At 42.0% G+C, this 15,227-nt stretch overlaps 1 protein-coding gene across 1 annotated transcript in view; it reads right to left on the reverse strand.

Annotated features, from left to right (window-relative positions):
• Window positions 1-3,599, reverse strand: part of ITPR1 (inositol 1,4,5-trisphosphate receptor type 1) — a 324,061-nt gene extending 320,462 nt beyond the window's left edge. The window contains exons 1-2 of the mRNA XM_024747000.1: window positions 3,366-3,599; window positions 2,455-2,531 (exon numbers count right to left, since the gene is read on the reverse strand). The gene's annotated coding sequence lies outside the window, so the exon portion shown is untranslated. The remainder of the gene's footprint in view (window positions 1-2,454; window positions 2,532-3,365) is intronic.
• Between the last annotated feature and the right edge of the window lie 11,628 nt (window positions 3,600-15,227).

Raw genomic sequence — 15,227 nt, forward strand, 5'->3', positions numbered from 1 at the left:
AACCAACAGCAAAAAGATGGGGCACTGGCCTTGCGTAGACTCCTTAATTAGACGTGCCCAAGAGCAGCTTGACCTAAAAACCTAACTCCAGGCCTAATTTTAATTCTTTGACTTTTTTCTGTTGTTCAAATTTGGTGTTTGTTGCTTCATTTTGGTTTGTTTTTTAAGAGCTGCTTGTAAAGAAATCAGATTTTCCATGAAATCATTACAAATGAGCTAAAAAGCCATTTGGGTTTTTGCTGTGGAAGTCAGTTGGTAGTAAACCATTGTATTAGAAGTTTCTTTCTCTCTTTAAGACTAGGGTCTTCCTCAGCTGAAAATATTTTGAGATAAAAGGCAACAGATCTGTCTTCAGTTCGCCTATTTCTTCTCTAAGCAACCATTCCATCTCTCCTTCTTCAAGAAAAGGTGCTAACTCCCTCCAAAAGGCAACTGCTGTGTTTAAATGCAACACCACTGTCAACCGCAAACAACTTCCATGAGTACCAAACTGGAGGCCAGGAGTAATTCATTACGAGCATGAAGAACTTTCCCTGCCTGATAAGGAAATCTTGATAGATATTCTGTTCCGATTTGAATTATTCAAAAAGCAGATTATACTTTCAACACACACACACACACATGCAAGCGAAAGTAAGAAACGAAAAAGAAAAGTGTTCTTACACAACTGGCCACAAAGCAAACTGAAGGATACATGAAAAGACATCAACATTTCACAGTTTAGACTCGCTGCAATTTAAACTTTCGAAGTATTCAAATGGAGAAACACCTGATTCTTGTAACCTGCTCAGATGCCTTGATGTAGACAATCAAGATGGATTTCAGGTATGAGATCAACCCAATGATGAACTTAAACAACGTTCCTTGTGGTTTGGTTTGGTTTCTTTTATTCTCCTCATGCAGACTTGGCAGCACACAGCTTACCAAAACGAACTCAGTACAACACCTAAGACCTCCTCAAATAGCCACAGTCTTTTATTCCTACATCTATGGCTACGTCGTTTTCTTCTTACATCAAGGTCACTTTGTTCCTTTATTGTTTGGTGGGACACAAGCAAAAGTTATTCATCGACAGCAATGAGTTTACCACTTTTCCCAGGTACCCCCTTATCCCCCCACAAACCTAGGTGCATTTGTGGGAAGCAGCAGAGTCCCAAACCTTGGGGTTATATCTTGCATCCACTGGGTGCTAGTTACCGGACAAGTGATTTCACTCTCTGCACCTCAGCTTCTTCACCTGTACCTGACTCACAGGGTTTCTGTGATATATGGCTCTGGACCTGGCTTACAAGTACTTAATGGGCATTATTATTTTTAGCAACCAGAGAAGAGACCACTTTCTCCCTGCCTGCACCTTACTCTTAAGAGGGGACCTGAACCCAATCCTTGGCCTTATGAGTGCCCACGTAGCCATACGAGTCAAGAGAACTCCAAGAAGGAAGTAGCCTTCACACATCCAAATCCTTCCCACTCCACGAGCACTCCTGAGGAGCTTATCAACAGGAAACAAAAGCACAATACTACTATAATGAAATGTCTGACTTTTCTTTTCTAATTAGCAAAGCCCGAAGATTGTAGCCCAGGGAACAGCTAAATATTTAGAATGTTAAAGAAGTTATGAAGACCCAGGCCCCCCACCCATATTACCCTATCGTTTACCTCTTCCTGACCATTTCAGAAGAAAAAACTTGTGATGCTCAAATCTGCAGCAATGAGGATGTATGTGCACCCGTTGAAACCTCCCTCTCGTGAAGTGCAGTCTGAACATTTGGGGAGGAAAAAAATAGGAGCTGCTTGTGTTTACATTTAAATGCTGCTCTAAGCTCATATCCCATGACAGGCACCTAAACCATAGAATCCACCAGATTCCTTGATGTTCAGGTGGCTTCAAGTCAAGGGCTGGATGCTATTATCTTATGTTTCAAGAACTTCCCTTTTTAAAGTTCTAATTCTTTCAGTTTGCCAGCAACCACTTTCATTTCTTGGAACCCAATCTACTCTGATTAAACACACGTTCACAGTAAGAAAAAAGAAAGTGACTATTTTAAAAGAGAGAAGCAGATAATTTTTGCTTACATATCTTGGCAGATGAAATACACTGTATCCTTCAGAATTTAAATCATCAGCACACCACCTGGCAAGTTCAATTCTCACGTCACCAATGGGCATCCCTTTTACTGGTCCGTTTAATGTTTTTCTTTTTCTCCCCTCCTCTCATAAACCTTCAGGCTGCTTCACTTCTGAGCTAGGGCCAAAAGTACTAGGCAGGACTGCCCTCTGGATCTCATCCGCTCCCTAAAGCCCTCACCAAAGGCAGTGACAAATTTTGGAGACTGAGCTATGAAGTTTCCTTTTATTTCCTACTCCCCGTCTCCATGACTCTTTAGAGGGAACTTAAATAGGCTTAGGACAAAAATTCCTTATTGATTACAGCTCTCAGGCTTCCACACTCACCTGACCCGGGTCAGGCACTCTGTTGCCAAAACACGCCCAGCCAGGAGTGCGAGTCCGGCTCCTCCCGTAGTCAGCTCCTAAATATTGAGAAAGAAAGAAGACTGAATACGAGATTGGCCAGATGTGGGTGCCTAAGAGAAATTTTCAAATTCCACACTTCCACTTTCGTTAGCCTCCTTCCTGGAGAGACAACCCCGCTGCCCCCGCAAAACACACACACACACACACACACGACCACCACCCCCAAATCTGACAGGTAGGTTGGTGGGATCACTTAAGTGAGGATTACAGGTAACTTCGCTTATTTGTTTCCAATATATAACTGACAGGTGAGACTAAGTGCGCACAAACTTCGAACGCGCCGGGGGGCTGAAACTAAGCGAAGTGTTTGGCAGATCCCAAAGCACTTGTTTCCCAGAGCGGAGGCCAAGTATCCTCATCGGGCGTGAGCTTCGTCCACACTTCATCCCTCACCGCTCCCGGGGTTTTCTGCGTTTTTTAAAACCTCCCCACTGGGGCCCCAGTACACGCATTATTCTCCCAACCGTGCAGCACGAGGGACGGCTACATTTTAAGAAAGATTGTTTCCTGCAGCGGACTCACACAGGACACCCCCGCACACACCTCCCCCCCCAAAAAAAACAACTGTTTCCTGCAGCAGCTTCAACAGTTTCCAACTTGGGGGAATGCCATTCCAATCCAGAATGGGCAGCCCTCAAAGCCAGTCGATGGAGTTCAGAATTTTTTTAACCTCAGATGAACCCCCCCAAAATGCCCTCTGTAAAAGAACCTCTAAACGCATGCAAGTGCGTGCAAATCCACCAAGAACTCCCAGAGAGCGAGGCAAAAACTTCTGCCCCCGGGGGAACAGTACCAACTCCCCGCGCCCTCTGCCCGGCCCCAGCCGCTACCTTGGTGCCCGGGGAGCCACGCCGCTTTGGGGGAGGAGGGCGAGGAGAGGGGTTAGCAGCCGCTGGGTAATCCCATGTCCGCGAAGAGGGCGCTCGTTCCGCGAGGATGGAAGCGGAACACCCACACCTCCTCGCGGCGTGAGCTTTCTCTCTCCACCCTCTGCCTCCTCCTCCACCACCACCTCCTCCTCCTCTCCTCCCACCCCAGCGAGCCTGAGGAAGCGCCTCAGCAGCTCATCCACATGGTTACTGCACTGAGAAGCGGCTCCTGGCAGCTTATATAGGCCGGGAAGCTCCCTGGGCAATGTAGTCCGAGTCCGGGGTCGTGGCGGCGCCTGGGGCAGGGAAGATGAACTACAAGTCCCAGAATCCTATGGGCTCCCGGGCTGGGCTCTAAATAGACGCACGCCGGGACAGGGAGGGGCGTGCGGCCGAGAGTCCGGGCTTCAAAATGAGCTCGCGTGTGAGAGCCGGCTGGGTTTGGAACCCGTGACCCAAAACCACTTCTGGGGGCGCCCCCAACCCTTGGGGACGCTCCTCCTTCGGCTGCCCCCTTTCCCTAGAATCCAGGTGTCACTGGGAGCAGAGGGCGGGGAGGAGCTCGGATTTCTGCTTTGGGAAGTTTTTACAAGCTGTTACCCACCCTTCCCCCGCTTTGAGTCCCCGAGCCAAGAATTTCAGAAATCCAAGGCACAAAAACGCCAGTGTTTGCGGTCAAGGATTAAAGGCGCGAGGTTGTCTTTTATTTAATCTGCTCTGCCCTGTTCGGGTTTGCACAGAAAACTAAGTCTGGGAGCAGTGCAAGCGGGGACACAGGCAAGTGGCTTGAGAACACTTTCCTGAGCCCGAGCTGCTTGTGTGTTTCCTCGCCCCGCAGGAGGTAAAGAAACGCAAGCCTCTCGGTGCACAAATAAAGGAGCCGGGTTGTGACTTGCCAGCGCTGAGATTGAGAGGCAGAAAATAAATACAAACCGCGACCTCGGTCCTGACCCTGCTACAGGCAGCCCCTCTGCTCCCGGGAGCTGTAAATGCTTAAGTAAATAAACCGCAAACCAGAAAAATAAGGGCTGTGGAGAGAGAAGCTCATGCAAAGATGCGCGTCCAGGCGGGGCGCACTCCAGCAGCTCCGACAGGGGCTTTAGGGACAAGGTGGCTTTCAGCTCACTGCTAAGTGATGCCTGGCTATAAGCTTCTGGCTGCGGCTTTTGCAGGGAGGGCAAGTCAGCCTCAAAAGATGTGCGTTCATTCCTCAAACGTTTCCTGAGAGTCTACTGGGTACCAGGCGCTGTGCCAGGCACTGGAGTATGGTGGTGAGCCAAAACACATCGCAGTGTTCCGGACAGGCACTGCCTACTGCCGCATAGGATCTGCTACAACAGCAATAGCAATAATAATAATTGGGGAGACTGATTTTGAGCCCAGCCCACATGCACTTTTCATCAGTTTTAACAACCCTAGGCATATTTAGTATCCCTATTTGACAGACGCGCAACTGAGGGCTCAAAGAAATCAAGTAACTTCCCAAGATGACACCGTCAATTAAGTAGTGCAGCCTGGATTCCAAGTCCAGCCTGTAAGTGTACTAAGTCCTTGTCTTTCGGGAAATCCATCACCACTGCCTTAAACGGCCTCCCTCCCCATTTTGAGAGCAGCCTCTGAGCCCTTGGGCAAGTCATTTTTATCTCTTTGCCCTAGTTTTGCCATCTTGGAGGGAGAAAATCATTAGAATTTGCCAACTTTCTGTCAAGTTTGCTTGATACAGAGTCAACAGTCTTATGAAACTTCAGAAACAAATTAGGGGAGCAGCATAGCTGATAATTATTACTGACATAATAATGCCAAAACTAATAATAATTACTGACATTTATTGGGTACAGGTCATGTGCCAGGCATTACTCTAAACTCTTTATGTACATTACCTCATCAAATCCTATTAATGAACCTTTTTTTACTTATGAGAAAATTGAGGCACAGAGAGGTTAAGTAACTTCCCCAAAGTCACACAGGGAGTAGGCTGTCTGACTCCCAAACCTTGGTTTTCTACTACTGCCCTCCACAGCTTCCCCAATGTAAACATATGTGTTGTATTTGCGCATATAAGCGTTTAATCATCCAGGAATGGTTATCACATTCACCTTTGTCCCCTCCTCTCTTTCAGCATCATCCTCTGGTCGCTGGACACCACAGGCTTCTGCCTAATGCCTCAAGCTACCCCTCCCATCAGCAGGAAGCTCCCCCATCTTGTCACAACAAAGGGGTTCACACCTTTCCCATCTGTCCCCTCTCTTCCTCCATGAAAACAATCTGTTCTATTTCTAAAGGGTTTTTTGTTCTGCTTTTCATATTCCACAAATTGCTCTATGCTGACATAACTGGTAAATAACTGGTAAATACTAAAGCACCCTACCCTGTGCTTCTAATTCAGAAACACAGTGGGATTTTAACATAGATTTTCTGAAGAAAACTTGCTCAAGTCTGAGGGCTGGAGTTGTGTGATTTTCATCCTCACCATATAGTGGACACTTGACCTTTAACTGCTTTCTCCACTGTCTTCCCACCCAGACCACAAGTTTCATTAAAGGCAGGGACCATATTTTATTTATGCTTGTATTCCCTACCATTCCTAATGCAGCAGGCCTTAGTCCTCTGTCTGCGCATTTTTTTAGATATGCAAAAAAAAATGTTCATTTTAAAAAGGTGTTTTGACAGGAGGTGTGGCAGGCATGTGGAAAGCTAGATGAACATATTTTTTGAGCACACAAACCTTGTAGCCCATTTGCGTCATAGACTGTTTCCTCTACCTGTGTGTATGAATGGTCCTATTCAACATTTTGCAACTGGCCTCAGGTTCTGGAAGCTACAGGATCACTAGAAAGTAGTTTTGTGAAATTTGCTATGCTGCACAGAGGTTCTCTATGATGGAGTATGACTGATGATTGAATTCCCGATAAAAGGACCACAGCCCATTTCATTCTCCATTATCCATAGAGGGAAGGGGGCTTCTTTGTCTTTGCTGTATTTTTTTTCCTGGTAGAAGTTTCTAGATCTGTGCTTTCCAATACAGTAGCCACTAGGCATTCGGGCACTCACGATGTGACTACTTGTAACTGAGATGTGAAGTAGGTATAAAATACACACTGAACTTTAAAGACTTAGGACAAAAAAATCAAAATATCTCATTAATAATTTTTATACTGATCACATGGTGAAATGATAATATTTTGGATATATTGAGTTAAAGTAGATTATAAAAATTAATTTCATCTGCTTCTTTTTACTTTTTTATGGTATTACCGCAATATTCAAAATTACATATATGGCTTATATTATATGCTACTGGACAGTGCTGGTCTAGAACACCAAGAATCTGATTCTTGAGATCCAACTTGAGAAGATGACCAGCCCTGAAAGTTGCCATTTATGACTTTACCCTTGAAAATGCCCTGTGCAGGGAAGTAGGAGAGCTTTGCAGTCAGGATACTATCACAGATTGAGCAGAAGTCTGAAGAACGTCCAAAACTAGCACATCAGCCTACCCCAGGGAAACCCTGCAAATAGAAACAGGTTCTTGTCAGCGGTATTTAGCTGAAAACTGCAACTGAATTAATCTTCCAAGAAGCCCACCCTCAAATGCTACCCTGATTAACACAGCAAGATATGCTGGAGAAAGCAAAGAACGGGAAAAAAAATGGGTGTGACACCCAGGTGCACCATTAATATCCATGTAGCTGTGGCCAGTCACCTAACTGTGCAGAGGCTCAGTTTTTTTGATGAGTAAAGCCAGTAATCCTTGCCCTGCCAAGTTCACCAGATCAAATGAGTCATTGGACATGATTGGCGTTGCAAGCTCACCGTAGCCGTACCAAGAGAGCCTTATCAACAAGCATGGGGAAAATGTTGATGCGTCATGATATAGTACTCAGTTCCAAACCAAACTTCAGGTTATTAGGGCAGCATTAGTCCCAGTTTTCTCCCAGGCAAATGTCACAGTGAGTCTTGAGTACTTTCATTAATAGCTCTCCCAATCACTCTTAAATGGCAACACAGAATGACTGGCACTGAAGTCAGAGAATTTGATGTATTTTTTCGGGCCCTGTTGTGTTACCTACATGTGTACTACATTTACTATCAGTAAAGAGAACTAGCTACTATATAGCCAATCTTCCAACTGTTCTCTCTTGGTCATTGGTCATTATTTACTTTTTGTGGTGGAAGGATGGAGTCACAGTCCTCTTTGAGAATCTTATAAAACCCATGGACATTTGCCCCAGCACAACACAGATGCTCACAATTTTAGCACCAGTTCTTGAAATTTCTTGTACCAACACCCCCAGTCTCATTCACAGATACCCCTACAAGACTAAATTGTCTTTTAGCTCCGTCTTTTTGCAATGTTGTCTTTCCAACCAGATAAACTGTTTGAAGATAGCGACCAGGTCCTATATTTGTGTAGCATGTAGCTCAGCTTTGTATACAGAGTAGGTGCACAGCATTTATTGGCTAATTCACTATCGAAACTATAAGGATGGCTAGAAGAAATGATGCACAAACACATAGCAGCCCTACCTGAGATGGAAAAAGTGCAGTTGGCATTCGGACAAGAGCAGAAGAGAGACCAATTTGGCATGGAGCTAGGAAAAGTAAGGTGTTTTTCCTGAGCCCAGGCTCTGGGCATCCTCTGAGGCTAGGAAAAGGCATGAACAGGGAGAGGCCCTATATTTGCTGTCCCATCTCTGGAATTTAAAAGAGAATCCTGGTCAGTAACCTTGCATGTGGAGGGAATCTGGGCAAATTGTCAATGATATAAAATCAGGGAGGCAGCATAATAGCCACAGAAGAATGCAAAAATTAAGCTCTCACTACCACTTTAAACTATATGAAAGTGACAGCTATACCATCTCTGATTATCGCTGCCAACATTATCAAGAACCACGTAAGCAAATCAAGAGCACTATTGCTTTCTTACCCACTATCTTCCTATGACACATGCAGAACCAGGGCTTTATTATCATCTCAGACATTTCCCCCATCTCCTGCCTCCCATCTGTAGGACTATCATCCTCAACTACTCTGGTAGCCAAGCTAGACCTAGGGACTTGAAGAAATCTTGGGAAAGTCCTCATTATCTTACCCCAGTGTTTGAAATGAAAGGCAATCTGTCAAAAGAAAAACAGAAAGCTTTTCCTTACAGAAGATTTCAGCTAATACATGTAGAAGGAATAATAAAATTAGAAAATCACCGTTTTGCAGCTTCTGCTGTAAACATGTGTTTAGGCAGATATCAATAAATGCCAAACCTCCTGGGCGAAATGTTGATGGGAAGAAAGATATTCATATGGTCCTTAAAAATCACCTCCCACACTACTCACTAATTACGAAGTGGAAAGTGGACCTTTACGGTGAAGAAATATGGCAATCACCCACATTAACCAAGTAGTCAAATTTACCATCAAGAATACTGGAACAAGCAGAAACTATTTACATCCTGATATGATTCTGTAAGAAACCCACAATATCACATGTGAAACGATCTTGCCCAAAATGTTTCAGCATACAGTCAGACAAACCCAGAATATGGGGCATTCCACTGGTCTGGATGCTTCAAAGAAATCCGTGTCATGGAAAAACTAAATGGCAGGAGGACAAGCTAGTTTTAAAGGACTAAAACAAACATTACAACTAAATGCAACATGTGACCAGTGATTGGATCCTGAATTGGAAGAAATAAGAAAATATATCTATGGAAGACATTTTTCAGCAACTGGAAAAATTTGAATCTAGATTGTATATGAAAGAATATTATGGAATTATTCATTTTCTTGGGTGCAATAATGGTATTGTGGTTATGTAGGAGAGTGCCCTTGTCCTTAGGAGGCATACCCTAAAGCAGCTGTCCTCGATGGTTTTGGCACCAGGGACTGGTTTCGTAGAAGAATTTTTCCATGGAGTTGGGGAGGCGATGGGTCAGGCTGTAATGCGAGGGATGGGGGGATGGGGAGTGGCAGATGAAGCTTTCCTCGCCCACCGCCGTTCACCTCCTGCTGTGCGGCTCGGTGGTGTCTAACAGGCCCGTGGACAGGAACCAGCCCCAGCGGGGGGGTTGGGGATCCCTGCCCTAAAAAAGTATTAAGAAGTGGAATCTCCTGGTGTCTGAAACTCACTCTTAAAAAATGCATATGTATTTAATCTGAAAAAACTGTTTATGTATTTGTACTTGTCTACGTCCTCCAAAAACGATCTAAAATCTTGCCACATCTATAGATATTTCTATGACCATTTTTGTGATCATTTCACAGTTACACTGGAGAATTATTTCATACCTTTGAAGGTGATAGTTAAGTGCAATAAATTATTTTAAAATTTCCATTTAAGTTTTTCGGTAAAATGTAAAACAAGCTAGTTCCTGTAACTAGGCATATTTGTGTCAAAGGTGTCCAAGTTATGAGTAATTCATTGCAATTACTTAAGGTCTTTTCAAGGCAACCAGAAAAGCAAAGCAAATGACGCCTGAGAAAAGGGAAATGGAAAACTTGAGAATTTTTACAGACTTCATTTTTCCCTTCTCCTGGGAAAGTTATTTAATGATCAATAGACCTGGTCACTAAAGCAAGTACTGAAATCTACTTAATTCAGTTACCAATCAAGCAGGACCTGCAGCTCTTTCACTTCCCGTGTTATGTCAGTGTATCCAGACTCAAGAGAGTTAACTGCTTCCTTTTGTTCCCACTTAATTTTGTTCCCAGATTAAAGTAGTATTTCCCTCTAATTGTAGTTTTAGGACATGGGTAATCTGCATCGAGTTCAACCCAGATGGAGAGTTTGAGTTTAATCCTTCACGAAACAGATCAGTGAGGTGGGGTCAGCCCAGGGAAGTGGGGTTGGAGAGGTGGGGAGTAGAGTACAGGGATTTATATAGGAACACTTTATTGGCTACTTAAGTACCCGGCCGTCAGTATTAAACTGATATTTAATGGGTACCTACATACTCTACCACGTGCTTAGCTGGGAACCGGTAAGCGTGGAAAGGACTGAGTAGAATGCAAAGTGTTTTGCTGTCTGCTTTTTCTGTATCATTACTTTCCTTCCAAAGGAATTTCAGACTTTCAAATGTGGTGTTTAGAGGGTAACAAATAGGAAGACTGGCTGCTTTTTAATGGTTAAGTTGTAGCCCTTAGATGGTCTCTCATCCCGTTTCCTTCATTGTCCTTCTTTCCAGTAATATTTTGCAGACCTAGCAGCTGTGACCTAGGAAATCGCCTAGATGTTGTCCAGGTGCTCCGGCCTTCTTTAATTACTTCACCACCATCTAGGGTGATGAAGTAGTTAAAGAAGGGAATATTTCTCCATTAAAGGTACACATTATCAAGATGATTCTTTGTCATGGAAACACTTATATTGAATATAATATAGCAAGCGAAGGAGAGGAATAGCTTCTTGTGAGTAGTTTCTCTACTCAACTCTCCCTCAAACAAGCCCTTTTAATTACACTTATAACTGTGCTACCTCTCAGGGGTAGGAGGAGGAAGCAGAAAGTACATCTATTTTAAAGGCAAAGTCTCACTCAGCACCTGAGATGCCTCGAGAAGTAGATGAAGTTGGCAATCCTTGATGCAAATGAGCGATTCTATGCACATAAGTGTTCACTAGAAAAAAAATTAAACAAGTAGATTGTACTCTCATTATCAAAAATAAAGATATTTGGAAGAGAAAGATTGTTTCAAAAGAATCCCATTCATAGGAAAAGCAAGGCCTTTCTTTCTGAGTTTTTGAATATACTGTTTTCTACCTGAATGAAAAAAACATGTAGTAAGGCTCATTGAAAATAATTCCATGTACTAACAAGTAAACAGAGCTGGTCCTTCCAAAAAATGATTCCAGTAAGAATTTACTAATTATTTTTAACTTGTGCATAATTGAATGATCATTTGACCTTCAGAAAAAGCAAACTATTTCAGTTCATGTGGTTTTGGAAAAGTACACTTGGCTTGAGAAGTAGGGTGAAAAGCTGTTATTAAGATAGATCTTTGTATTATGTCTGTTGCCCTTACTTTAAAAAAAAGAAGTGTATATTCTGACCCCAAATCAGTGTTAGAAATTAGGTTCTCAGGGCTTCCCTGGTTGTGCAGTGGTTAAGAATCCGCCTGCCAAGGCAGGGGACTCAGGTTCAAGCCCTGGTCCAGGAAGATCCCACATGCCGCAGAGCAACTAAGCCTGTGCCCCACAACTACTGAGCCTGTGATCTAGAGCCCGTGAGCCGCAACTACTGAGCCCATGTGTCACAACTACTGAGCCTGCGCTCTGGAGCCCATGCTCCGCAACAAAACAGGCCACCGCTATGAGAAGCCCACACACCGCAAGGAAGAGTAGCCCCCTCTCTCTGCAACTAGAGAAATTCCACGCACAGCAACAAAGACCCAATGCAGCCAAAAATAAATAAATCTTTTTTTAAAAAAGAAAAGAAATTAGGTTCTCCGATTAATAGCCTTTATTTCTCTTCCACTTAGCTTATTTTCAGAACATTATCACAAGGGAAGAGGCACCAATATTAAAAAAGAAAAGGACAAAAAAAAAAGACTTCTTATAATGCTAACCTATTTTGGAACCATGTTTTGAAGCAATAGAGTGGCACTTGGTGACATGTCAATCCACATTCAAAGCAAAAGAGGAAAAACACTGTCATGTATTTCATGGAATAATTCTTAATCAGCAAGTAATTAAATTTTGATTAATTGCAGCCATTAAATTATAATTTTATTTTTTTGTCACTATCTCATTTAAAATGTAGTAAAAGCAGAAACATCTTGAAGAAATGAGGAAACAGTGGAATTTGCCCTAAAAGTCTATTTTGGAGGGGGGAAGAGGTCATACATTTCTATCATTCCCCCATAGAGAAGAAGCCTGTTTGGGAAGTTTAGGAAATTTTTGTACATAGGATGGAACTCCCTGCTAGAGACACGTCACTGGCAAATGTTGGCATCCATAAAGCACACAACAGCAAAGACAGCTGGCAGATTTGGGTAGAATTTTGAACACTTGGATTGTTTTCAGAGTATTTGCCAATGCTATGTTTTCTGATTCCATGGGTTCCCCAGTCCCTCCACAGTGCCTGGCAGATGATGGATACTTGGTATCTATTTATTATATAAACATATGAAGTCAATATATTTCTTAACATTATGTATATGCATGTGATATCTGGGTCTCTAAGGATCAGTTAAAGCGGTACTGGAGATCCCTAAAGTATCGTAAACAAACTAGGTAGCCCTGGTTATTTAATATTCATTTACATGTATTAAGAAAAGTGTATTCATTTAAAATTTTCTATTAAATTAAAATACAACCAGTACTAACTAGTAAGTTATCTGTATCCTGGGTAAGTCAACCATGCCTGCAAGTAGAGTCGAGTCAAAATGCCTAGATTTTTCCACTCCTAGTTATCTGTCTACCCAAGGAAAAGGAAGACATACATCCATACAAAAACTTGGGCACAAATGTCCATAGCAGCATTATTCATAATTGGCAAAAGTGGAAACAACCCAAACATCCCTCAACTGATAAAATGATAAACAGAACACAGACTATCTATACAATGGAGTATTATTCAGCCATAAAAATTAATGAATTACTGGCACATGCTATAAGACAGATGAACCTTGAAAACATTATGCTAAATCACAAAAGGCTGCGTATTATATGATTCTATTTATATAAAACATCCAGAATGGACAAATCTATAGAGACTGTGTAGATCATTGTTTCCCGAGGCCTGGCAGGGAATGGGGGTGCTGGGACGGAATGGAGGGGACTGCTGAAGGGTATGGAATTTCTTACTGAGGTGGTGAAAATGTGCCAAAATTGAATGTGATTATATGCCGCTGTGGTTATGCGAAAAGCCACGGAACTGTACACTTTAAAAGGGTCTATTGTATAGTAGATGAATGATTTCTCAATAAGGGTATTACAAGAGAAAAATGCTGGGTTTGAAACCTGGGACCCTGCCACTTACTAACTTAGGTAAATTACTTATCTGAAAAGGGGCCAATATAGTGTCTCCCTCATGGGGTTGTTGTTATAATGATTAAAGGAGATAATTCTAGGGAAAAGCCTCAAATATAGCAAGCACGTAAGTGGTAGTATCAGTCGTTATTATAGGACATTGGCTGATCCACTGCCCTTGCTGCTGTGTTTTGAACCATTTAGGGGACACCACAGGACCATAGCCAGCAGTACAGCTGCATGTGAAAAGGTGACCTGAGCCAATGGCTGCTCTTTAATTAATTAATTAACTGACTTATTTTTATGTTTAGCTTAGTTCTATTTTCTTCTTCCAGTTTTACTGAGATATAATTGACTTACAGCACTGTATAAGTTTAAAGTGAACAGCACAATGACTTTTACACACATCATGAAATGATAACCACAATGTTTAGTGAACATCCATCATCACATATAGATACAAAATTAAAGAAAGAGAAAAAAAATTTTTTCCTTGTGATGTCAACTCTTAGAATTCACTCTCTTAACAACTTTCATACATAACATACAGGAGTATTAATTATATTTATCATGTTGTACATTACATCCCTAGCACAATAGTTATTTATCTTATAACTGGAAGTGTGTGCTTTTTGACTGCCTTCATCCAATTCCCTCTCCACTCCCCTCTGGTAACTACACATTTGATCGTTTTTCTTCTGAGTTAGTTAGTTAGTTACTGAATTACTTAGTCTGTTTTTGGAGGATAATTGGCCTACAGCACTGTGTTAGTTCCTGGTACACAGTATAGCGATTCCATATTTCTATATATGGAATGTATTTCAAAATGATCACCACAATAAGTCTACTTATGATCTGTCACCATACAAAGCTACTAGACGATTATTGACTATACTCCCCGCACTATACATTTTGTACCTGTGACTCATTTATTTTGCAGCTGGAAGTTTGTACCTCTTAAACTCCCTCACTAATTTCTCTCCCTGATCTAACCTCTCGCCTCTGTCAACCACCTGTTTATTCTCTGTATCTATGACTCTTTCTGTTTTGTTTTGTTTGTTCATTTCTTTTGATTTTTTAGATTACACATATAAGTGAAATCATACAGTATTTGTCTTTCTCTGACATTTCACTTATAATAATATACAAGGGGGAAAAGATGGCCCCTTCAATAAATGGTATTGGGAAAATTGGACCACTCCAATCAAAAGAAAGAAACTGAACTAGTCTCTCACACAGTTATAAAAATAACTGCAGGTCCCTCCATGTTGCTGCAAAAGGCAAGAATTCATTTTTTATGGCTGAATAATATTCCACTGTATTTGCCACTTTCTTTATCCATTCATGTGTTGTTGGACACTTAGGTTGCTTCCATATCTTGGCTGTTGTAAATAATGCTGCAATGAACATAGGGGTGCATGTATATTTTTGAATTTGTGTTTTCGTTTTCTTCGGAAAAATACCCGAAGTGGAATTGCTGGATTGTAGTGTAGTTCTATTTTTTATTTTTTGAGGAACTTCCATACTGTTTTCCATAGTAGCCACACCAGTTCCATTCCCACCAACAGTGCACGAGAGTTCCCTTTTCTCCACATCCTCGCCAACGCTTGTTATTTGTTGTCTTTTTTATTACAGCCATTCTGGCAGGTGTGAGGTGACATCTCATTGGTTTTTTTTTTGATTTGCATTTCCCTGATGATTGGCGTTCCTGAGCATCATTTTGTGTCTGTTGGTCATCTCTATGTCTTCTTTGGAAAAATGTCTTTTTAGATTCTCTACTCTTTTTTTAAAATCACTTTGTTTCATTTTTTGATGTTGATTTGTATGAATTCTTTGTATTTTTGGATATTAACTCCTTATCAGATA

Source organism: Neophocaena asiaeorientalis, unplaced genomic scaffold (assembly GCF_003031525.2).
Source record: "Neophocaena asiaeorientalis asiaeorientalis breed wild unplaced genomic scaffold, Neophocaena_asiaeorientalis_V1.1 scaffold130, whole genome shotgun sequence".
Classification (NCBI taxonomy): Eukaryota; Metazoa; Chordata; class Mammalia; order Artiodactyla; family Phocoenidae; genus Neophocaena; species Neophocaena asiaeorientalis.